Raw genomic sequence first — 24074 nt, 5'->3', positions numbered from 1 at the left:
CAACCTTCCAAAAAGGTTTAACTAAATGAGAGAAGCCAGCAATGATTAACGTATTGGTAAGAACAAGAGTTCTATAACACAGAGCAGTAAACTGCCCACCATCAAGCTTTCTACCCCAGCATTTTAATACTTCAATTTGTCTTGCAAATTGCCCCCTTAATTTTTTTTTTAAATTTCCTTGCTGATTTAGAAGGGTAATCCACCAATATGGTGCACTACTGAATATAGATGTTATTAAGCAACCTATTACTTTTCCACTAACCTAATTTTTATTTTTGACAAAAAAATTGGTAGATATTTACAGCAGGCTTCAATAAGTACTGGATACTGTGCACATTTCTATAAAGCAAATAAGAACATAAGAACATAAGAACAGCCCCACTGGATCAGGCCATAGGCCCATCTAGTCCAGCTTCCTGTATCTCACAGCGGCCCACCAAATAATCCAGCACATGCATTTAGGATCAAAACATGCAGAGTCCAAGAAAAGATTGCATTTACCAAAACTCTACTGATTCCTTAAATAGGCCACAGGGTGTTTCCAAAGTCAGGATGAGCAAAAGATTGAGCAGCTGAAAAAACTAACAGCCCTGCAGAGAGGGCATCACCGATAGGTGTCCATTGGCCCTAGCTGCTCTTCTTCCTCTTGCTCACTTGCCTGCCCATCCTTTTCCTCTGGCTCAGAATGAGAAAAGGCAAGTGTGTTGGAATAATAGAAATGTTGGAAACTAGTAGCAGTCACATCCAATTACTCACCTCGCTCTGTCCCACCGGGTGATAGGGGGATTTGCCTTCTGAGTTTATGGGTGGCCTAGTGAGTGTGCATCAACAGTAAGGTGGAAGAAAAGGAACAGCAGAGAGCAACAGAATGGAAGTAGCAAAGGAGATGAGGTATGACCTTCTTTTGCCTATGGATCCCCCAGGGGCCTGGAGATGACCATAAGATTTTCTTGTGCCACATATGGTGTTATGCAAAATATGGCTAAAAATATCCCAGGCATCAGGAGGGATCGTAGCTGATTGATAAAGCCACATGCTTTTGGCATGCAAAAAGGTGGTCCAAGTTCAGTCCCCAGCATGTACAGTTTAAAGAAATTTAAGTAGAAAGGGAAGAAAAACCTCTTCTTGAGACCTTGGACAGCCACAGCTTAACAGAATGGACAATCCTTAGCTGGATGGCCTAGTGGTCAGACTTGAAATAAATCCATCATTTGTTCAAATATGCTTATTTTGGCCCTTAAACAATTCATTCCAATTTACAGGAACAGAAATATTCTCTCTAGTTTTATAGTGTCTGGCTCTGACAGCTCAATCCTATCCTCCCCCCACCCCGTGCTGGCACAGCCACACTGAAAAGGCTCTGGCCTTCCCAGAGTGCACTACTTCATGTACTGACAGAGGGCCTTTTACAGCAGCCATAAAGGAAGTAGTGCTGGCGGAACAATCATTTCACCTGTGCTACATGCACATAGGTTTGGGTTATGTGTGTGTTTTTAATCAAGCCCCCAGAAATTTTTGAATATCTTCTTCCAGGCTACTCTGTTAGCAGAAATGGGCAGTCCTGTGAGCAACCAGGTCATCAGTTCCACCTTCTCATCCATTTATACATTAATGTAGTATAACAAAGTCTTGATTGGTCTGTCATGTCAGGACACAGGACTCCTGGTCTCAGTTCTTCTTAGGTTCATGAGCAATGACTACCCAAGGGTCTCTAATTCTTTTAGAACAGTTGGAAAATCCAGGCTTTGAAGAAATCAAACTTTTAAACAGATTAACTTTTTCATTCAGGTTCAAAAAAATGTAGCTGCCTGGCCATGCAGAAGAGACACAGTTTGGGGAAGGAAGGTGCAGAGCAGGGTCCCATGTGTCAGGCAAGCCAGTCACTCACTGCTGGGCAGAGTTTTAACTTCCGATAGCAACAGCAGCACATACTACAGCAACAGGAGGTACCTGCAAACAGCGTCACTTGGAAAAGTGATACTTGAAAAAACAAAAGAGTAGTTCAGAGGGCTCCCCCCACCCCACAGCATGAAAGCCTCTTGACTGTGAATAGCTCTCATGCATGAGAATGTATGCTAAATGACCAATCATGCGACTGGGATTCAATTGAAGGAGTTCCCCCACAGAACTGGCACAAGGTTAGGGTGTCAATTCTGTGGGAAAGATTCACAGCATCAGGTCCCTTCTACATGTCTGAATCATGTACACACTCCTTCAACTGGGTGGGAGCTGTTCAGGAATAGTCAGCAACCATGCAGCTGGAAGATTACCTCAAGGGTAGTTTGGTTAGCCTTACACACTAGCCATCATGAGGCCAATGTAATGGTGTAGTTAAGACTGGGAAGGGAAGGGCAGGGGAAATGTATGGCCCAGGAAGAAGGCCTCAGTGCCTTGCAGCTCAGTCTGGATCACTTAAACACCACAGAAGAAAGGTTGCTGGTGGACAGAAGTGTAGTGCAATTTATAAGTACTAATTAGAAGTACCTAAGATAAACTTTATTGCAACAAGAGCCACCTCCTAAGTAGATGCTTCTGTAACCATTTAAAGGCATTGAGTTTCTTCAGTGCCTAGGAATGGAGCTGGGATGATTTCAGCATAAAGGCCATGTGAAAAGAAACTGTGGCACTTTGCCAGGTTACCCAGCTGTTTCCTAAATATGATGACAGGTGCCCATTTTTTCCATTTGCTCGTGGAACGCAATATGTCTTCAAACAACATTTTTGCCAAGTAGGCTGATGCAGTCACATTTCAAAGATCCAGCAGGGCAAGATGCATACTGCAAGTTGTTTTGTTTGACAGCTTCTTTGAGTGACTTCCCCTTTTAAAATGTGATCTCTCTCAAAAACACACAAAGTTGTAAACATAATAGAAATGCATTCTAAATGAGAAAAAATGAAGCCTGCTCCAAATGTGCAAAATTACTACATAGAAAGAAATTCTGTTTACCAAGCGTCTTGCAGCCCTTATACAATCACAAAAACATGTATTTTAGCAACCAGACTCATGGTGTACTTGTATCACAAAGGTGCAGCCAGTTGCCATTTCCCAACATGCACAGGTAGTAAAATACACATGTTTGTAAAATACATACATGAAATAAACTAAACCTACATATAGGAGTCACCTTATCCAAACCATAAAAGTGTTTTCAATATAGATGCTGTATCATGTTTCATTTGAAGTGTTCCTTAATTCAAGAATAGTGTAAGCATAACATTTGTGAACCAAAGAGATATCAACTAACACAAAACAAATCTACAGTTAAAATGGTGGCATCCTCTATTAGTGGTGACCACACAACCCTTCTACAGCTAAGTAGCTAATTTGGTATCCAATCCTCCCACAAGAAGAACTGTTTGTTGACATTTTAATTACTTGGAAATAATACAGGTTACAGTTTTTACAACCTTTCCCGCCATATTTTCCATCTAGAGTGGCCAACACACAAGTGAAGCCAGAGGTATCACTTTGAGTTTAACTATGAGGACACAAAGATTTGAGAGACAAGGAAAATTCATGGCAAGGTTCAAAGTTATGCCTTTGGACATACTCTGCTGGAATCAACAACCAAGTCATACTAAATAATTCTCTTGTATGTTCAAGAAGTTTGAACATATAGGTGTATGTAGAATATGTTTATCAGGGGCAGGCTCCTCTTCCAGTCTAGTGAAAGTAGGTGGAGAAGGTGGAACCATCATGCAGGCATCATACAGAGCAGGGAACAAATCAAAATGAGAAAACTGTGTAACATCCAAGATCATTTCTGCAGAGCTAAATTCCTTATTCTGCCCCTTTTCTGTAGTTCCCTTACATAAAATGCTCTTACAACTTACAGCAAGGGATGCTCCCAACTGTGATTTGACAGATTATATGACAAGAGCAGCACCTCAAGCATATTACCCCACACTCTAGACAACATTTTAAGCAGCCAGCTCCAACTTTCCATTTAAATTCATATTTCTTCTGATAGCAACCAGATCCCATTTGTTCCCAGGGCCTCCAGTTTGTGGGATCACATAAAATATTCTAAGAGCCTAACTACCACATGCAAAAATATGAGATTAGCAGGATGCCTCAATAGGATTACCTCCATGCATAGCCAGGCAGTCAAGAGAGACTGCACATATATGTCAGAAGCATGTGGTGCCTCAGGCGGCCTTCCAACTTTCTAATCTAGACCTGAAAACGTCTTTCTGAAAGAAATAACTTCATACAGGTGGGGCCTCAGTATCTGTGAGAGATTCATTCTCAGAACCCCCAACCCCCCATACTGAAAACACAGATAATGAAATCCACAGTTTTGGCCCCTTTAAAGCCTCTGAAAGCAACCAGAGCTGTGCTCCAGTTGCCTCCGAAGGGCTTTCTGAAGCTCACAGAGACTGCGTGCGTCCACCTACGGCCTCTGTGGGCTTCAGAATATCCAAAAAAGCAAAAAAATAAATACGTCCGGTGGGAAATGGAAAGCAACATTTTTAATGCTCTATAAGGAATTGGAAGGCCCAGGGAAGTCGCCCTGTGGGATGGACGTGATTAAGCAGGACTATTTTTATTTTTTATTACTTTCATAGCACACCTACATGCATGGAGCTGTACGAAGTATGAGAGTACTTGTCCCTGTCCCAAGGGGTAGGCAATTAACATTGAAATGTCAATAAAATGTTTTGGGACCAAAAGGCCTCTCTGTGTGTCCAGGGGAAGTGGTGAAAAATGAAGTGTTAATGAGTTATGCAAAAATGGAAAACTTATATGGAAATTCGTGGCACCAGGGTAAAAGAAGTTCATACAAATTTCTCCCCTAATTGAAGGCATGAAAATAATGTACAAATCACTCACCCATCCTATACTGCTGCCTTCTTGTAAAGTGTGGTGCAGCTCTAAGGAACTAGACAGAAGGAGGGGAAAAACAGCAATCCTTCCATCAACGGACAGAAGCAAACAAGCTAGTCTCAAATAATGCAGCAGGTGTTTCTTACAGCATTTCACTAGCTGTGTACTAACCATCCAAGTGAAAGTGCTACAGAAACTGCAAATTTAGGCATGAATGCTCCAGGCCATTAGCAGGTGCTTTGAGCAGTCATCCAAATCAAAGCAAGACAGTGGAAAAAGCCAAAGACTGGTTAACAGGATCTGCAAAAAGCATAAACTCAAATGAGAGCGCATGAAATGTTTGCCCGGCTATAGAAATAGACTGACAAGGGAAGAGAGAGAGAGAGAGAGAGAGAGAGAGAGAGAGCAAACTTACTGCTGCGTAAAGATTCAATGCGGGTCTTGCTATTTTGTACATAGGCCCCAAGATACAAGTGTTGGCTAAGAAGCTGAGATCAGCACTTATATGTCCTCAGGTGGTTAGAGACAAGACAGAAAAGAACTTCTGGCATTTGGGGAGAATACTGGGGCCATTTGATAACGCTCTGCTTGAGCATATGAGAGTTTCCCTTATGGGTATTGTCCTGAAGAAAGCTCCAGGCAACTTCAAGCTGATTCATCACTTGTCACATCCAGAAGGTGAGTCAGTTAATGATTACATAGACTCTTCAGAGTTTGGTTCTACATGCATCTTTCCCAATCAGCCAAATGTTCGTTCCAGCACAAGTTAAATTGCTCTCATAGCAAGAAGAACCTATAGCTAGCCATCTGATTTGCCCTGTTCGATTAATCTAGCTAACATTAATTCCTCTTAAAATTCACTGGCATTGTTGTTAGAATGCCCTTATGCTGTTTCTAATTATTCACTGTAAGGCTTTTTTTTTTTTTTAATGTACCCCACAAAACTAGCAGAAGCCATTTCTCAAACAGATCACATGTCTTAAATGACAATGGGTCAAATTCCTGTAGACAGGAATCCAGGAAAAATGACAGTTTTCAATCTGGGCTTCATTCATTTCAATGGAGGAATACACATTATTTTGTGCATACAGAGTATCCTCCTCCCCTGAAATTAATGTAGTAACCCAAACAAGACCTCCTTGTATGCATTGAAGAGCATGAAGGGGCTCTAGATCAGGCAGAAATAAGAGGTGAAAAGTTTTCACAGTTGGGGAGGTACCAAGTCAGATGTAGGATGACCCGTGTTCCTTGGGAGGAACAACAAAGTACAAGATGAAAAAAACAGGCCTCCCTTCATGGTCAATATTAGGCCACACAATTAGGTCACCTAATTCAAAGGTTTCTTCAGAAATTAGTACCTAAAATGCTAATTTGGAATATTATTTCAAATACAAAACTCAGCATGTTTTAATAGACATTTCCAAATAAGACTAACAGAAAAAAGAATGCGCTACAATTCACCAAAACAACATTCAGTTGCTTTTTGAAAAATTAACAAAGGAGTCATTTGTTCTACTCATGCTCCCCTTCAACAGATTTTGGAACACATTGCTCTGCGTAGCAAACCCCTCAAGAGAACAGTTGGCACTGCCAAAAGAGGTTTATAGGCAAAAATAAACAGGTGGCATTCTGGTGCTTTTTGCTGTCTTGGACCACAAGTGAAGTAATGCAGAGAGAACAAGGTCAAGTCATAATAATTATTTTCTTTCCCCACAGCCAATACAGTACTCAAAAGACAAAAGAAGCACAAAAAGTAATTTGGGGAGATTGCACAGCACAAAATGCAGAGGGGAAAAAATGCAAGAAAATCAAACACAAAACCAGTTCAGTTTGTTTATATTTTCTCCACTCACCCTAGCTAAATGTTCAGGATGGGTATCACTTTAAAATAACCAATAAAAGAAAAGGAATATTTAATATTTAAAATATTGAATAACTATAGCACTTGCTAAATATTACTGTGTAGTCCCAGTTAGTAACAACCCCAAACAAGACATAAAGATAGTTCTCTACAACTGCCATGCCTCTCTCCAGATTCTATATTAACATTTAAATATGGCAGTCAACACAAAGGAAACTATCAGACTGACCTGCTACAATTCAGAGTACTCAGATTTAAAGCAATTTATAAGTCTCCTTTAAATAAGGTCTTCAGGCAACTCAAAAAAATAATTTTGATGTGATTCCAGTGATTCATGGATCAAGCTTCCCTGCCCCTTAGGAGGGCACTTTCAAACAGAAGGACACTGATCGACATAATAAAAAACAATATAAGACCATATGAAGAAGATGAGAGAGGGAGAAAAATAAAAAAAACTATGAAAACAGTGCATGTCACAAGCTTTTTTGAGAAAGTGCAACTTTTTAAAGTAAATGATACAACACTTTTCTCTGAGAACATGTAACTTTCACTGAAGATCTCCTTGGAGATTATAGGCTTTCAGATTTTCAGGGATCATGTGGTAGGAACAGTAGCACAGTACAAAACCATTCAAGGCCATGGCAGACAAAAATTCAGCGCGGCACCCTGATTGTCAGTCATATGCATGAAAAAATAGCCTACACAGCAGAACAACATTACAGAGTGTGTGTGTCTCCCAGGTACAAGTGTGAAGTTCTAAGACTGCCGCCACTGCCAGCCACTCCCTTGCTTTACAGCACAGACTTGAAGAGGCATCAGCTTCAGCACCTAATGTTGGCACACCTGCTCCCAACTTCTGTCAAGGCCATTACATGTCAAATGGGACGCTGGACACTGGTTGCAGCAGCAAAATGCACTGCAGCCTCCTGTGATATCATCAGGCCAAAGATTCCCCTCCCCTCTGTGTGTGTGTGCATGTGCTCAAGCAATATATGTGCTTCGATCAGTTTGGTTTAATGACTTCATTCATAAACCATATATAAATACATCTGTGTGACTAATCCTGTAGTCTGTGCTGTGGCCCACTTTCCTGCGCAATTTGCTGCACATGAGTTTTTTGTTTTGTTTTCTACAATGAATTTGCCAGTTGTCACTGGGACTATTCTTTGCATCAGGGTTTCTCCTCTGTGAAATGGAATAATGTTCCTTCATATGGGTTCAAAATGCTTCATTCCTTAACAATATGCTGAATATATGTGTGTTATACATGACTTTGTGTAGTCTGCAGCTGAGCTCAGCTGCTTGAGCTATTTGCTCTCCCTACACTTTGATCTCTTGCTTTGTGCTTTGTAGTTTGTTAGGTTGCTCTGTTTTGGCAGATTTAAAGCATGGATAATATTGCAATTATAGCAGGGGACTTGCAAATATGTGCAATAGTTAGACACCATAGATGAAAAGAGCATTTTCTGTGGGCTCTGCATTTTGATCTAACACATTGTGACTTAAAGCAGCTGGTGGACTCAGGGGTTCTAAATCTTTTTTTTTTTTTTTTAATTAGTAGATGGTGTATATGTACTATCAGAACCACTAGGGTGGCACTGTTTTTATACTTTAGAACCGAAGTGTGAAACATTAGCAAAAAACATTGGTTATTGTTACTGTATCTCTGCGTGTACAGTGGCAAATGGAGACAGTCACATGTGATTGTTAATACAGTCAGAGGAATGTTGTAAAAGTTTGTAATCACAAGACACTCTAGTGCAGTGGTTCTCACATTTCCAGAGAGTTTTATTTCCAGGGTAAATCTTTGCAGGGGAGGGAGTGAGGGCAGCAATGTGATCCCCAGGATCACATCACTAATGGGGGTGAAAAGAAGAGTGCTTTTACTTATAGGTGGCTAAAGGATGCTGCAGGAGTTGCGGGGAGCCCCACCCAGCTCTCCCACAGGGCTCCCTGATGCTAAGAATATTGAAAAAAGCAAGCGCAAAGTACTTTGTTGATGCGCATGCAAGGAGGAAGTGCTTTGCACTCACTTTTTTCCAATGGGCAGGGCTCCCCGCACCTCCTGCAATATCCTGCAGCCACCTGCAGGGGGCCTATAAGTAAGTTAGTGACATGATCCTGGGGATCGTGTTGCTGCCCTCGCACCTCCCCCTCCCCTTAATGGGACAGGGGATCTTTTACACGAACTGGTGGATTGCAACCCTTCAGTTTGAGAACCACTGCTCTAGTGAAAGTAGACAGGCACCTTAGCTCTGTCTGCATGGCACTTGTCTAAATGGGGAAATATCTATTTTCAGGCATTCACAAAATTTATCTGGGATTGCTAGCACTCACATCCGCATTTTGAAATTTAACAAATTGGGACACCCAGGATAAACATTTAAGTGTAGGTAGGTAGGCCTGTGAAAGTTAGCTGTGTTGCTCAATGCAATGGAGGTAGTCAGTGGCAGAGTCAGGAAAAGAATACAGTACACGCTATTGACTGCAAGGCTTCTTTTCTAACCAGTGCTTCCCAGAGGAGCATGCATGTGGCTCTCATTAACATGAAGTTAAGAGAAAGTATGCACATGCAACTAAAATACTGCATTTGCCCTTCAGTTCTTTTTGCCATTCAATTACTGAAGTTATTAACCTCTTCTGCAGACCTTATGGTTACATTAATAGATCACAAGGAATTTACATTGCTTCACCTAGCATTACACAAACTAATACAGTACATAGGGTATCATTCTCTCTTCAGATACACCCTTATTTATAAAGGAATAATCAATGCCACAAGCTCTACTTAGTTGTCTTTTCTCAAACACTTTTCTAATTCGGTATCTATGAAAGCAACTCAACCATGGGGGAAAAATAAAGTATAAGCAGTATTATGAAGGCAAAGAGAAGACAGTGAAAGTTTTTATTAAAAATAGGGAAAGGTCAGCACCCTTTCCCCAAAAGATACTATGAATGCCTGTAGGAATTATTACACCATAGCCTTTCCTTTATTGAATTCAGTCTGAAAAAGAAAACCGTGAACGACGAAAAAAAAGTTTCTCTTTCAGTGTTCAGTTCTTCTTGGAATACTATCAGATGCAAATATCACTATGGAAGAGTTGGGGGGGGGAGAAAGGGACTGTTTCAACTACTTTTTAAACATAAAAATGTTTAGAATCATATCAAATTCTAAACAGTACTACTATTGAAGTTAATGGGGTTAAACAAGTTTAGTCAAAGAGCAGAGCAACACCAATAACATGATAATGATGTACACCAGTTACTGAGATGGCATCTGAACATTGTGTTTTATCCTGACAGCAACCGCATTTACCTGGAAGTAGGTCCTATCAATTTCCATGGAACATGCTTCCTAATAGGCATGCTTCAGACTGCACAATTAAAATACTGGAAGAAGAACGTCACCTAGCATTCACTGCAACATATATGCACACAAAATAACATTGAAAATAACTATCATTAATATAAATTCCTTCCTACCATAGCCAGTACATGTGTTCCTGAATTCAAACACAATATCACAAATAAAGGTCTTATTTTCAGAGCAGATTCAAACATTGCATTTCTTTCCCACCCACACAAATGTAACATGTAAACTCTATAATTACAGTAGCAGCTAACAATGTCCATGATTGTGGGGGGACATTTTTTTTCCGCTGCAGATGTTGCTGCCAGCCAACAGAAGCAATCATTTGATTCATATACTACATTTATATAAGCAGACGTAACTGGCAATGACTGGGAAAGCTTGTGAGAACCTGTGATGAATCCCCGCTGCTTCCCTGATTTTTCCCTCCAAAAATTGGAATGAACCTGCCAACTGGCTCACATTCCTGTCTGTTTTGTTCCACTCCTCCAACGAGGGTGTGCCACAATGTCACTCCAGCAAATGTAAAAACTTGCAGGACCTAAGCAGCAATGGTAGTTCCCTTCCAGCAGCCTGAGAATCCACTCTGTGGGAACTAGAGAGGAGCACCAACTCTGAACAGCAAGTGAAAAGAGCTGGAGATCCATTGAGACAAGGTGACATAGGTAGGGAAAATGTCTAGCTAGAATGTGTCAGGTTTTCTGTTTCATTTCAGTCTCTTTTGCAAAGTCCGCCCAGCTATTACTTTTGACCCACCTTTCTTTCCCTGCTGTTGTCTAAAGGTAAAATAAACTGCTCTATTTTAACCCCCTGGTCTGCCTGGTTCCTAGTTATGGGTAAGGTCACATCCGTCACTCTGAAGATGGCACTGTGAGGGATTATAGTAAGAACCGCCTGGGGTTTCAAATTCTCCTGGGGGGGCGGCCCAAATGGGCCTCCTTCCGTCTGGTTTTGTAGCCTAGGCTGTTGACAGCAGGTACATTCTACCAAACCAATACTGGGCACTACTTTCCCAGGCCAGCCTGCATGCTCTTGGGAGTCTCCTTTTGTGCATGTCAGAACCAGAAGCAACTTCACTCATGCCAGGTCTCTAGAGATGTAGTAGATCTGCATCACTGCAGCAACCCAGAGATTCAGGGAATCTCTGAAAGAGTATTTCAGACTTCCATTCCTTAATGCAACTTCTTAGCATTTGTGATTCCTATATGCAAGGCACAATCAAGAGGCTAAACAGTCCCAAAGTAACCTAGGAAGATGGTGGTGCTCGTGTAGGGTCCAACACATTTACTCACGGCACATTTACTCACAGCTTGTGGTGTGATGGTGCAGCAGTCGGATCCACTACGTCCTGAACATTTATCTGATAATGTACCATTGTCAGAATTTATTTTTGTGATTTTAAAAAACAGCAGCTTTAAAATAACTGCCAGGCTCAATCAATCTGGAGGCACATATCCTGAGAAGCATACTTCTGTTTCTATCAAGAATAAGGATTAAAGACATTTAGGAGGAAGAGGAGGAGGAGATGGCCTTGAAAAGACAGAGAGAAGCAAAAGGTTGGATTCAGAAAACTGGCAAGTGAACACAGAACGGCTCTGGTATCTCCTACTGTGAAGTAACAGTATCTGAGCTATAGATATGTTTGTCAAACGTATCTATAGCACAGATAATTAGGTTAGTGCAGTAAACTGGCCACATGCTTTGAAGTGTGCATGCAGTTGGTATACTAACCTTTCTTTCACCTGGTAGGTTAAGCTCATCATAGCTTCGCACATACTTGCAGGCTCATGACCTACACTCTATCCTCATTAACACATCATTTATGGCAGACAACCATGTTGGAATGGATACTCGGGAGTTTTTGTTACAAATAAAAGAGGGGTGAACACAGATTTCTTAGTACATGAACTCAAGTGCTAAGGTAGTGAATTGCTTTCTATTTTGTACATTGCCTTTCACTCAAAGAATTCAAAGCACTCTGCAAGCATTTTTTAAAAAGATATTGGCTCTGATTCACACACTAAAAATGCACAAGTAGCTTCATATACAGAAGCTGCAAGAAACAGGCATGCCAATCACAGGTGAATTCACAGCTTAATCCAAAAGCAAACAGACCTACCCAGCTGAGTTCGGAGCACTTTGCACCTGCACATGTAATAAGTTGTTCACTTTGTTCACTTTGCACCTGCACATGTAATAAGTTGTGTGTTCAGTGGTACAGCAGGACATCTCCTCTTCCCATCCACGTAGGAGGTGTTGCTTTTCTGCATCCAGAAAGATCTTACATTGACAGCCCAATCCTATGCAGGATTGCACTGTTCTACACAGGGCTTTGCGACAGTGGAACAGAACTCTACTGTTGCAAAATGGCTGCTGACAGAATGCTCAGAGGACACTCCATAGGCAGCCATTTTAAAAGTGCTGACCCATGAGGCAGCAGAGCTCCAGGTCCTTCACCAGAGCAGCTTATACAATGGCACTGACTGTACAAATGGAGCACTGTACACTTACCGGAGCAGGTACAGCAGCAGTGGGAGCTGAGGGGGGAAAAGTGGACGGGTTTATGACAGCAGGTGGGAAGGCTGTGGGAGGGGATGGATTCAGCAGCGATGGCGTGCACCAGATCCTATCCTCTTTTTCTGCAGCCTCCCCACTTCCTTTCTTTCCTCAGATCTGTGACAGTGAAATCTCTGGTGCAAGTCCAAGGAGACCCATTGTGGGTTGAAAGGCTCATGCCTTTAAATCCCCTTTCCCTGCTAAAGCCTCCCAATACTTTCCCTTCCACTGGATACAGTGAATTGTTTTTGGTGCAGCTGCACCAGCGGGCTGAAAGGATAGGGTTGGGCCCTCAGTAGCACATATGAAAGACAAGTTTGAGGATCTGCACTTTTGCACATCTACCCAATTTACAGCAAGTTCCTGTGTGGCTCTGCACAGATGACTAAGCTTAAGTATGCTTAACAGAAATGACTGCATATTTATCCCTGCCTCAACTTCTCTTCTGTTCTTCTGTTGTCTCTCTTGTGTCAACATCTACACCAGGGGTGTCAAACATAAGGCCCGCAGGTCAAGTGTGGTCCCCAGAAGCAACTTATCTGGCTGGACAACAAAGTGCTTATTTCTGGTCATCATCTGCTTAACGACGTCACTTTCTGCTTTATGATGTCACTTTCAGCCCTCAGCAGGCACCAAGAATGCTAACTTCACCCTCTGTATGAAACAAGATTGACACTCTTGATCTAGACTGTAAACCCCTTGGGGCAATTTCTTATTCCTTGTTAAGTGCCAGGTACGTAGATGACGTAATAGTATTAAAAGTGAAACACCTGACACAATTGTGCCAAACTGTGACAGTTCAGAGTTGCAATGAAAAACATGTTTGTAATGGTTTAACAAAAGAATTAAACGTTAATTTAGGTTGGAGACAATCTACTTCCCCCTCCCAGAGAACAGAAAGCAGTTTTTGTACATCCATCCCTCTTTCACTTTTGATAGCTTTTTGTGCTGTTTTAAAGAGTTGCAAATCTTATTTGACCTATCCTTCACATCAACTACTTTTAATATTCTTCAAAAACCATGACCAGTTCTAGCTAGAACTATGTGGTAGCACCTAACACAACAGCCAGCTGGACTGAACAAGCAATCTAAGTAGTTGCTTAGGATGGCATGATTTTTGGTATGTCTGCACAGCAGCACATGATACGAGAAGACTCCCCAGAATCCTTTGCAATGTCGCCAAAGATGCTGGTGCGCCATTCTCAGATCACGTGCCACTGCACCACTCCAAACAGGAAGAATTGCTACAGCTGTCCAAACAGCTGATCCTCCAATCAAGCAAATAATGCAGCAAGATTGCAAAATAGAAGGCTATGACAGCCCAATTCCTTCTTACATCTAGAACATTCATAAGGCATGAGTCATCTTGGCACCAAAGAGCTCTTTGAAAATTAATTCTGTTTTCAGATGTCTGAAATGGAGTTGTTTTTGCTGTTGTGAAAAAAATATATAGCTTGTCAAACCTTTCTCAAGATTTGGGAAGCCTAGGATAACAAATGTATAGTCTTATCAGTACACATACTGTTTTGAGCTGCTCAGAATACTAATTCCTAATAAGACTTTTCAATTCATTATCTTTTTCCAATTCAGTATCTCATTGCAACTTGAGTATCTAAGGGTGCAATCCTAACCCCTTACGTCAGTGCTTTCCAGCACTGACATAAGGGCAATGCAAGCTCTGAGGTCAGGGAACAAACATTCCCTTACTTTGAGGAGGCCTCCGTGAGTGACACCCAACTGCAGGATGCAGCACATGTCCCATTGGTACTGCTATGCCAGTGCTGGAAAGCACTGACATAAGGGGTTAGGATTGTGCCCTAAGATACATATTTAGGACAGTCTGTGGCTACTTCCAAAGCAAAAATGAAGTTTGAAAAACAGGATCCTATAATTAATACTATTGCACTCACCTCTTGTTTTTAACACGTGTTTGATTTAGACTTTTTGGAAGAACAAGCTTGTTATATTTTACACCAAAACCAAATTTATGCTCAAATTTTTTGAGTAACATGGTCAAACTTCAGTCAAATGGTCAAACTCCTGGTGCGTGCACTCCCACACGTTCGACTGGAAGCAATAGTTGTGTGCAATGCATGTCGAGGTAATGTGCAGTACAACAGTGATGGTGTTCACAGAGCTGCTGTTTATTGCTTTCTTACACAGCATCTTTACATTATGTGCCCCTATTGAGTTGCTGTATTTCACGCATTTCCAGCAGATTCCCTCCTTAACCCTGTGTCTACATCATCTTGGGCAAGCTGAAGTTGTCATTTCCAGTTGTCAATGTATTAGCATTTACATTCAAAAAGTGATTTTACATAAACAATACTGAAGATGACTTTACTATTGTTTTTCCTTTCTTAACTGCTTTTTTTTATTAATGATAAGGTAAATGAATAATAGCCAGTCATCAATAAACTATGTATTTTGTGGTGTAGCAAGTTATATTTTCAGCCTGACACAGAACACAGAATCCCCTTCCCATCCATTCCTCCCCCCACCCCGGAACGCCTTCCCCACTCCAAGCTCTCACCACCACCTGAAGCTCTGACCATGCTCCAGGCAGCATCCAGCTGGCGTTGAGCTCAGCATTGACAGGTGCTGGGCCAGGGCTGACTCCTTACAGGGTACCACAAACCTGCTTTACGGCACATTTACAACACCCAGAGTCTGTGTTGGAGGTCAGCACCAGCACTAGGCCCAGTTCGGATTGGGTCCTTAGATGTTGAACCATGGACTTTTTCTTTAAAGCTTCACAAGTAAGGTGCCAAAAATACTAGTTCTTCAAAAAGACAATCCTGACCTCTTATTACTGATAATTTACAGAGGATTTGATATTAATTAATACAAAGTTGATCTAAGCAGGTCTGTGTATAGCATCATGCAAAAATTTTTGCCCCCTGCCTTCTGAAAATTAGAAATCTTTAAAAAAAACACTCTGGTATGCAGAAAAAGAACAGTTGTCTAGTGTGAGGTTGGCTACAGCAACATCAACCCCCTTGAAGTGCAGTTGCCAGAAGTTTCCATTTTCCAATCAGAAACTTAAAAAAAAAATTTAGAACATTATATCCCAAGGTCAAAAGCTGCCAGGAAGATAATTTAGTTAGAGGGATTTTATACAGTCACCTGAATTTCACCTAAATTGCTTACTACTCAATTATATTAGGATAGGTATATATTTTACTTCACACACTACCCCAATACACACACTATCGTTCCTAGCCATCATCAATTCATCACTTAACATCTCAATTTCATCTCTTAACAATATTTATATTGCATATTTGCCCTGCCCCCAACTGTAGGATACTACCTGCACTTTATAATTAACTCGGGTTCTTACCTAAATAGGAAATAGACATCTCTTCAGTGCTCGAAATTTTATTCAGTCGGGGTTCACCGATTATTAAACAACCAATAAAAGACATGGAAAGAAATCAAGCAGCCGGCTGTTTCTATTGCCTTGCAAACTTCAGCAGGGTCCAGAAACAGTCTCAAAAAGTCCAGAAATGAAAAGAGTTGCAGTTCACAGAGACAGATCTTGAAGAATGGGGTGGGGGAGAGACTGGAATTGTTTGGTTAAATCCTTGGCAAATATTTTTTTTTAAAGAGGTTATGAACAGCAGTTAAATGCCGTGAAATAAAACAAAAGCCTAAGAGGTAACCAAGGAGCCAACACTATACTACATCTAACACTACACTACTACGGTGAGCCAAGCAGCCCAAACTTCCTCACACATGCAAACTCAAGATTTAATTTTCTGCAAGATTACCCACAATAATTGCAAAGTTTCTGTAATTCTTCCTTAAAAGGCTCAGAACTATAGGATCCATAAGAATCGATCTTTTGCTTTCCCGTATACTGTGCATGTATCCATATCATGCAGAATATGGTTCAACAGCAGGCAATCTCTTACACCAATATCTAAAGAAGACTCAGTTTTAGTTTATTATTACGAACTCATAGAATAATCCATGGAACAGGAATGCTGCACTAAAGGATGAGAAAACACAGAGGAATAAGTAGGTGCTGGCAATTACCACAACAGAATATCTGCTAACCAGTGTGCATTTTCTGCAACTTATATAGGTTATGGCCCAATCCTATCTTCCCCTCTTGCTGAAAGGTGTCTGCTGTATCCAGCCCGGGGGCAGGGGCAGAGCAGTAGGCTTCGGAAGTAAAAAGGGAATAAATCCCCTTTCCTCTCTGTAAGCTTCCCACCCTGCAATGGGTCTCCTCAAATTTCTCCTGTGAAATTAAAGTTAAACTTCTTGCCAGGGCACTGTAACTTATGTTCCAGTTTTACTGTTTGTTTTTATTTTATTTTTTATTATCATACACGTGGTGTACAACTTCTTAAAAAAACAGAGAGGCTGCAATTATTCCACACTTTTAAAAAATCACGCCTGTTTCGCAAACATTTCGATGGCACATATGTCAGGTTCAGAAGGGAATACAGTTAAGCACAAACACAGACTACTGCGAAAAAAGATATTTAAGATATTTTTGAGAAGTTAAAATAGATTATTTTCCCAGTTAGAAATAATACTACTTCTGCATCTACTGACACTATATTACCTACCTAGTACATTTTTAAAGTGATTATAATTTATAATTATTATTTATTAAAACGTGCCCTTGGAATAAAACATGAACCATTACAATTTGCTATTTTAATCATTAAATTTTGGGGAAAGTATCACCACCCCACTACTCCCCAAAATAAACCCCTAGCAATATTCCTGCCACAGAAATGCAAAACCGACATCTGGATTTTATGCAATCAATGTGTAGCAACTGTGTATTTGCTGAATTAAAAGCGGTGGTTCAAAGAAGGCTCACAGTTTGAGACTTCCAAGCATGTTTGTGCAACTATGAGGATTAACAATTTAGGACAGCATTCACTCTACCTTACACTATATACTCCACAGAAAAAGCCCTTACTCCAGAGGAGGGAAACTGTGGATCCTACTCACACTTTTTCTATTCTGGAAACTAAAATGTAAGTCCATGAAATGAATGCAGCTGCACAGCGTGGGGAGGATGTTCATTATTAGTTTGACCCTGGACTCTTTCCACAAGTCTTGCTTTCCACAAGTCTTATGCTGATCATCTGACCTGGATGTTAATGGGCCACTCTCTATTTTGGAAGGCATTTTGTTGCCCTCCTACAGCTACTCCCAACATACTATTGGTCTACACAGCAACATTCCTTCCTTTATTTATTTCACCCCTTACAGCATAATCTCATGCATACCTACTCAGAAGTGAGTTCCATTATATTTATGGAGCTTACTACCCAGAAAATGTGATACGACTGCAGCCTTGGGGCCCAATACTATCCAACTTTCCAGTGCTGATGCAACTGTGCCAACAGGGAGTACACGATATCCTGTACTGGGAAGGCAGTTATAGTTAGTTGTTTGATTTTTTTCTGTAAACCGCTCTGTGAACTTTTTGTTGAAAAGCGATATATAAATACTGTTAATGATAATAATAAAGACCTTCCCCATTTGTTCCCTTATCTCGGGGCTGTATTGAGGATGCATCAGCAATGGAAAGTTGAATAAGATTGGACCCTTAGTCACAGATAAAAGTGAGCAACAGCAAGGATATTCTAGAACCGTTCAAGTATATGGAATGTCTTCCATAAAGAAAAGCTGAAGGGGAATTTTAGCTAAAACAAAGAATCTAAACACATTGTGGGCCCGTTTGGATGATATTTGCTATCCTATGTGATTAAGGACATGCATGCACTGTAAATGCATATATCCTGCCGCCTCACAACTGGTTACCACGACATCAATAGTGTAGCAACAGGGAACACAAGTTTTGCAGGGCACCTCTGCTTTGCTCTCACTGTCCACAATGACTCTGAAGACGTGGGGGAAGGACCACTTCCATGACACATTGTGGCGCCCTGTGAAACAGCACTATACCCCCAACTGCTCCACTATACCACCACAAAATCATGTGGTGCCTGGTCTGCCCCTCTAAATGCATGTATTTAATGGGGTATAGAGGGGCAGTTCAGACAAAAACACCCCCACCCATGATTAAGCAGCAGTGTCTAAGCTCAAAGTGATAAGACATACATATTTATAACACACATGTCTTTTAGCAACATGGGGTTGGTGGTCTTATATTTTACTCACTTTTTACATAATTTATTATACTTCAGCTAATTATGAGAGAGTAGAGAGCTAAGTAGGTCATTAAAGCTCCACCTTCTTATTGCAAATCTCCAAAAATGTCACCAAGTATAGTCCACACATTTTCAAGCATACACTTGCAGCCATAAGGACTAGAAACCTACTTTTAAAAAGATGCGTAAGTATTATTAAAAGCTGCTAAAACAGCAAAATCTGGTCACAGAAATGGGATAAATATTGGACCGGATCAGGCACCACTGGACCCACCCAGTATGGCTGTTCTTGCGTCAAACCAATGCTTAATATGCTATTAAACCAGAAATATTTGCTGAGAATTATATTTTTCTCCTCCTTCCAAGTGGACTCTGTGTACCTGTGTACCTGGTAGAAATGCACCATCTAAAATGAATCTCAGAAAAAAAATAAAGGAAACATTTTTCCTTTAATACTGAGCACAAGCTGATATTGTATCACATGACCCTTACTATAATTTCTATTAAAACCATTTCATGTCTGGTTGCTTCTGCTATCCTGGCTCATTTGTATTGTTTACAACAAGTCATTGCACTCCGCAGTTAGTGGTGGCTGAATCCATGGTTACCAGTTTTTACATTCACTAGTTAAATGGAATGCAGTTCTTCTGTGGGTTTCATGAAGAAAGCACTTAAGAAACCACAATTCAGCTATCAATCAGACTAACCTGGGAGAAATTAATCTTATAAATATAGGTATTGTTGCATATTAAAAATTTATAGAAAAGGAACTCAGAGTATTCTTTTTAATTAATTCAACAGGAAGAGGGGACATGTCAAGATCTGAATTCGTGGAAGAAAGCCTGATGCCCCAATTCTAAAACACATTTTCTTGGAAAAAAAACCCCTTTAATTTCAGCTGAAATATACGAATAAATGTATTTAGTAAGAGCAAGTGAAATTGCAGGCTACTGTGTCTATATCTATCCACACTGCAGTGTCTTTTTAAGCTTTCCATCTAAAACTGTCCTTTACTTCCTAAGTATTGCTTTTATTCCAAATTTTAAAACTATTCTTTTTATCTAGGATGTGCCTGGAATGTCAACAGAGAATGCTTAAGCACAGGTTTAATGAGACTGCAGCCTAAGCAAAGAAACTTAGGCTGGGTGGTAAAACATAAAATAGACAGAACTGAGTAGAATTCAATTAAGGCAAAAGTATTCTTTACCAGTAAATTAAGACTGCAAACTCATATGCTTCAGTGTTAATTAAGCTAGATATCGATGGATTGAACTTGCCTCATTATTTACTGTTTGTCAGGAGTGGCTTCTGAAAAAAAAAATGTCTCTTGTTTATAAGGTAGATACAACACACATTTAATTCCTAACAACAACAAAAAAAGAAACTAAAAAGTTCTCTATAGCTTTGTTGCTGTAATGTCTGTCCCACCAGCCGTGAGAAAGCAACAAAGAGTTAAGCCAAACATTTTACTAGCTCATCTACTGCAAAGTCACTGTATCAGAAGCCTGAATTGATTTGTTTCCTCAGAACGAATTGAAAATGAATCTAACAGAACATCTGGGGGGGAGAAAAATCCCCACCGCACTGCTAATCGGATATTGTATAATAGTTGATTGCAGGTTTGCAGTGTGCTATCGTTGCCTAAATCATACATACTTACAGGTTCTGGGTTCTTCCAAGAGTTTGGTGCAGTTTCAAGGACAAATGTCTTAAGGATGCCTTTTCTACCATGCAGCAATGATCTTGGCTCTGATCTGATTACATGAGCAAAGTGCTAAATCTGACAATATAAATACACATGCAGAAAAGAGAGCGCATGGAAAAGAAACCTTGCAAAAAAAGAAAAAAGAGTATCTGGGTTGAAAAGACTGCTTAAAATGTGATGGTTGATTTGCTCCCTAGTTGTAGCAGCTGATGCCTGTTTGCAGCCCTGCAGAAAGAAACCTTTACTGAAAAACCAATGGCATCACATTTCAGTGAAGCTTGTGCCAGGCTATGAAGTGCAAAGCAACCTTTGACAACTTCGCTCAATTCAAGTAAGTTGAGTTTCCTGCTGCACGTGCAGGAATAACTTTTAAATGCATCGTTGCTATTTTAGTTTTATTTGTAGCTTGACCGTATACTGCAGCTCTTACATATTCCTGACAAGCAAAAACTCGCATTGTTAGAGTGATCAGAAATGAAGGAAGATCAGAGCTCCTGCACCTTTAAGGACTGCACAGGAGAGGAAACTCGGGTGGGGACAGCTTTTTCCACCCTTGCAGAGCTTCCCACTTTGAGAAAAGATATAGTAGACTTGGTTCTCTTTCCTGGACTAGAGCTTATGATACTGCAGAAATTTATTTCATGTACTGCTTTTAAATTAATCATAAAAATAAACACATTGATTATCGTTACTGCAGGTATTTCTTAATATGGTTTGCTATCGAAATTTGGAACTACTTAGTGGTCCACCTTAGTGGGCTGCCTATTCCAAATACAATGGGTTGGATCCTAGGTTACTTGCATGAACAGAATGCACTCCTCAGGAGCAGATCTGGAGGAGGAGGAGGGAGTGCAGGGGATTGTTGCAAAGATAAGGGGACAAGGAAGTTACTTGCATGAGGTTTTTTCTGCTTTCAGGATCCAACCCATTGCTTAGTAGTCCCACTAATTTCAACAGAAATTCCACAGACTAACCACTGAGTCTCCCCAAGGCTACACTCCTATGTACACTTATGAGTACATTTAACAAAATGGGACTTACTTGAGTAACTACATATAGGATTGGGATGTCAATCATGTGCACCCAAAACATATACATTTACTTAGAAGTAAGTCACATATATACTGGGAGCCACGTATGGAGAAGAAGCATCACTAAGCAGCTCTATATTATTCTCCATTAGTTCTGGGATGCTGTGGTTCACACAGTAGCCAAAAGCCTTGGCTTCCATGGCCCCGCGATATCTCAAAGGGTACTGGGAGTGAATCAGATTAGCCAAACTGAGGAAGAAGTCCAGACATGAGTTGAGAGTCGTTCAGGCACTACTGCTTCCCCATCTCCTTGGATCCTACACAACCAGGATCCTACACAATTTTGTTTTGCATCACCACTGGGAGTCCTAGAAAGTGAACAACTGCAGGCTAGTCCACCACTCAGTTTAAAAGTGTGGGAGAAGCTGTGGCAGGGAGGGGGGGAACATGTCAGAGGGTTCAAACCCCACAATTGCTCTAGAGCAGGGTGGTCCAATTTTTACTGCTAAGGGGGCTGCAGTATGCTGCATCCCCCCATGCAAGTGCAGCAGTAATTAGCAGTGGTGCGATACCATAGCTGCCAATTACTTCGGGTTCTGAGCTGGGTGGCAGAAGAAGCAGAAGGAAGAGGAGGAGGTAGGTGCCATGCAATTGTGCTCCTGGCTCCTCTGCCACCCGGGGCAGGACTACAGAATGCTGCCAGGCAGGTACACTGCCTTCCCGGCCCTCAGAAGGTCTTCTAAGGCCCTTTAAAGGGGCCTTTAGGGCCTACCCCAAAAAAATGGGTAGCAGGGAGAAGGGGTCAAGGCGCTGCCTCCTGCCAGGAGGTGCCCTGAGTCATTTGTCCCCAACCCCCACCCCACCCCGGTAAGCCAGTGGTGCCGTGGAGCTTTTCAAACTCCCTGCCATGCCATTCCAGCTTCTCCTATTCTAAAGTGATAAAAAACACTCTTGCAATGCTCAGAACAAATCTGTTTCAACCACTCCGAAGAAGCTGGAACTGTATGGAAGGGAGATCAAAAAGCCGATGAAGCAGGAGGAGGGGGTGGGTGCAGCAGGGTTCTCGAGGGCTGTCAAAAGAGGCTTCATAGGCCACTTGTAGGCAGCGTGTTGGAATACCCTGACCTACAGCAACTTGACACGAGCCCTGTAGAATGTTTCACATGTTGCCCATTTTGATGGCAATTTGACCTTCCCCGTCAACTGAGGGCAAGGAGAGGTTCCAGCAAGTTCCACGTTTGCAGCAAGACTTGCTGACACTTAGGAAGCCAGAATTAACACAATTACATATAGCCTGCTTTGGAATTGGACAATACTCCAGTATGGATCAGCATCATGTGGCTTGCATTTAAAGCAAGAAGTAATTACATTGAGGCTTTAACTATCAATACAGATACCAATAAGATTAAGAAACTATCAAACAATTGGATGAAGCACGTAGTCATACTTCATTTTAGTAGTGGTTGAAACAGATTTGTTCTGAGCATTGCAACAGCGTCTATTATCACTTCTGTTATCCAACACCCTTTTTCCCCCCTTCGGGCACTATGACTACTCTAGCAAGCAGTATATTGCGTGTTATTCCTTCAATATTTTGAACTTTGCTCCAAAGGGCAGAAACAAAAACTGACAGTCCAGCAAGAGGGCATGCCCTAGAATTCAGATAGGAAAATAATTAAGACCATAAGAATAAAACTATAGATATAGATCAGGGGTGCTCACATTTTTTTGGCTCGAGAGCTACTTTGAAACCCAGCAAGGCCCAGAGATCTACCAGAGTTTTTTTTACAATGTTCGCGCCATCATAACATATAACATTTATGTGTACAATGTATGTTGGTGTACCTTGAGCCCCACTGAATATAACAGGACTTACTCCTGAGTAGACATGCCTAGGATTAGGCTGTGAGGCTGCAATCCTAGCCACACTTACCTGGGAGTAAGCCCCATTGAGTACAATGGGCCTTACTCCTGGCGTTTCCTCCCAGAGGCACCTGAAGGGGGGGTCGGCACTCTGCGATCTACTCATTTTGCCTCGCGATCTACCGGTAGATCGCGATCCATCTATTGAGCACCCCTGATATAGATAAATGCCTCTAAATGCAGAAATATAATGGATTTTACAAAGTATTTATTCCCAAATTAAACCATGAGGGTGTCTAGTCCCTTTTATTTCCTTAGATGTAAAAAGAATACATGCCCCAAATTCTACTGATAAGAGTTTCCACAAAGGTTTCAAAAGTATCTATCATGGTAACATAATCATCAGTGGATTAGGCCAGAGCCTGCTGCATTGACTGATGGCAGCAATGGAAGATGATGGAAGGAGCTACTCTCAAGAGGATGAGCCAAGTTGTGACTCCTCCTTAGGGACTGCAGAAGAGCTTATCCTTCTTGTTGAAGAAGGCATCTAGAATGGATTGTCTTGCCCCAAAGCATTTTCTTCTTTCTTCTCCCAAAGCATTTTCTGGTAGCAAACAACTGGCCCAGTGCTAGCTATAATACATCACTCTTATTGGCACAGAATATTCTAGCCAGAATGTGTAGGTGCCATTGACTGAAAGCACAGCACAAACA

The 24074-nt window shown here is 41.2% G+C and overlaps 1 protein-coding gene across 2 annotated transcripts in view; it reads right to left on the bottom strand.

Annotated features, from left to right (window-relative positions):
• ESRRG (estrogen related receptor gamma) overlaps positions 1–24074 on the bottom strand; it is a 509743-nt gene that overhangs the window by 470854 nt on the left and 14815 nt on the right. The window lies entirely within an intron of this gene.

Source organism: Tiliqua scincoides, chromosome 1 (genome assembly GCF_035046505.1).
Source record: "Tiliqua scincoides isolate rTilSci1 chromosome 1, rTilSci1.hap2, whole genome shotgun sequence".
NCBI lineage: Eukaryota > Metazoa > Chordata > Lepidosauria > Squamata > Scincidae > Tiliqua > Tiliqua scincoides.
This window is presented reverse-complemented; position numbering and strand designations above follow the sequence as displayed.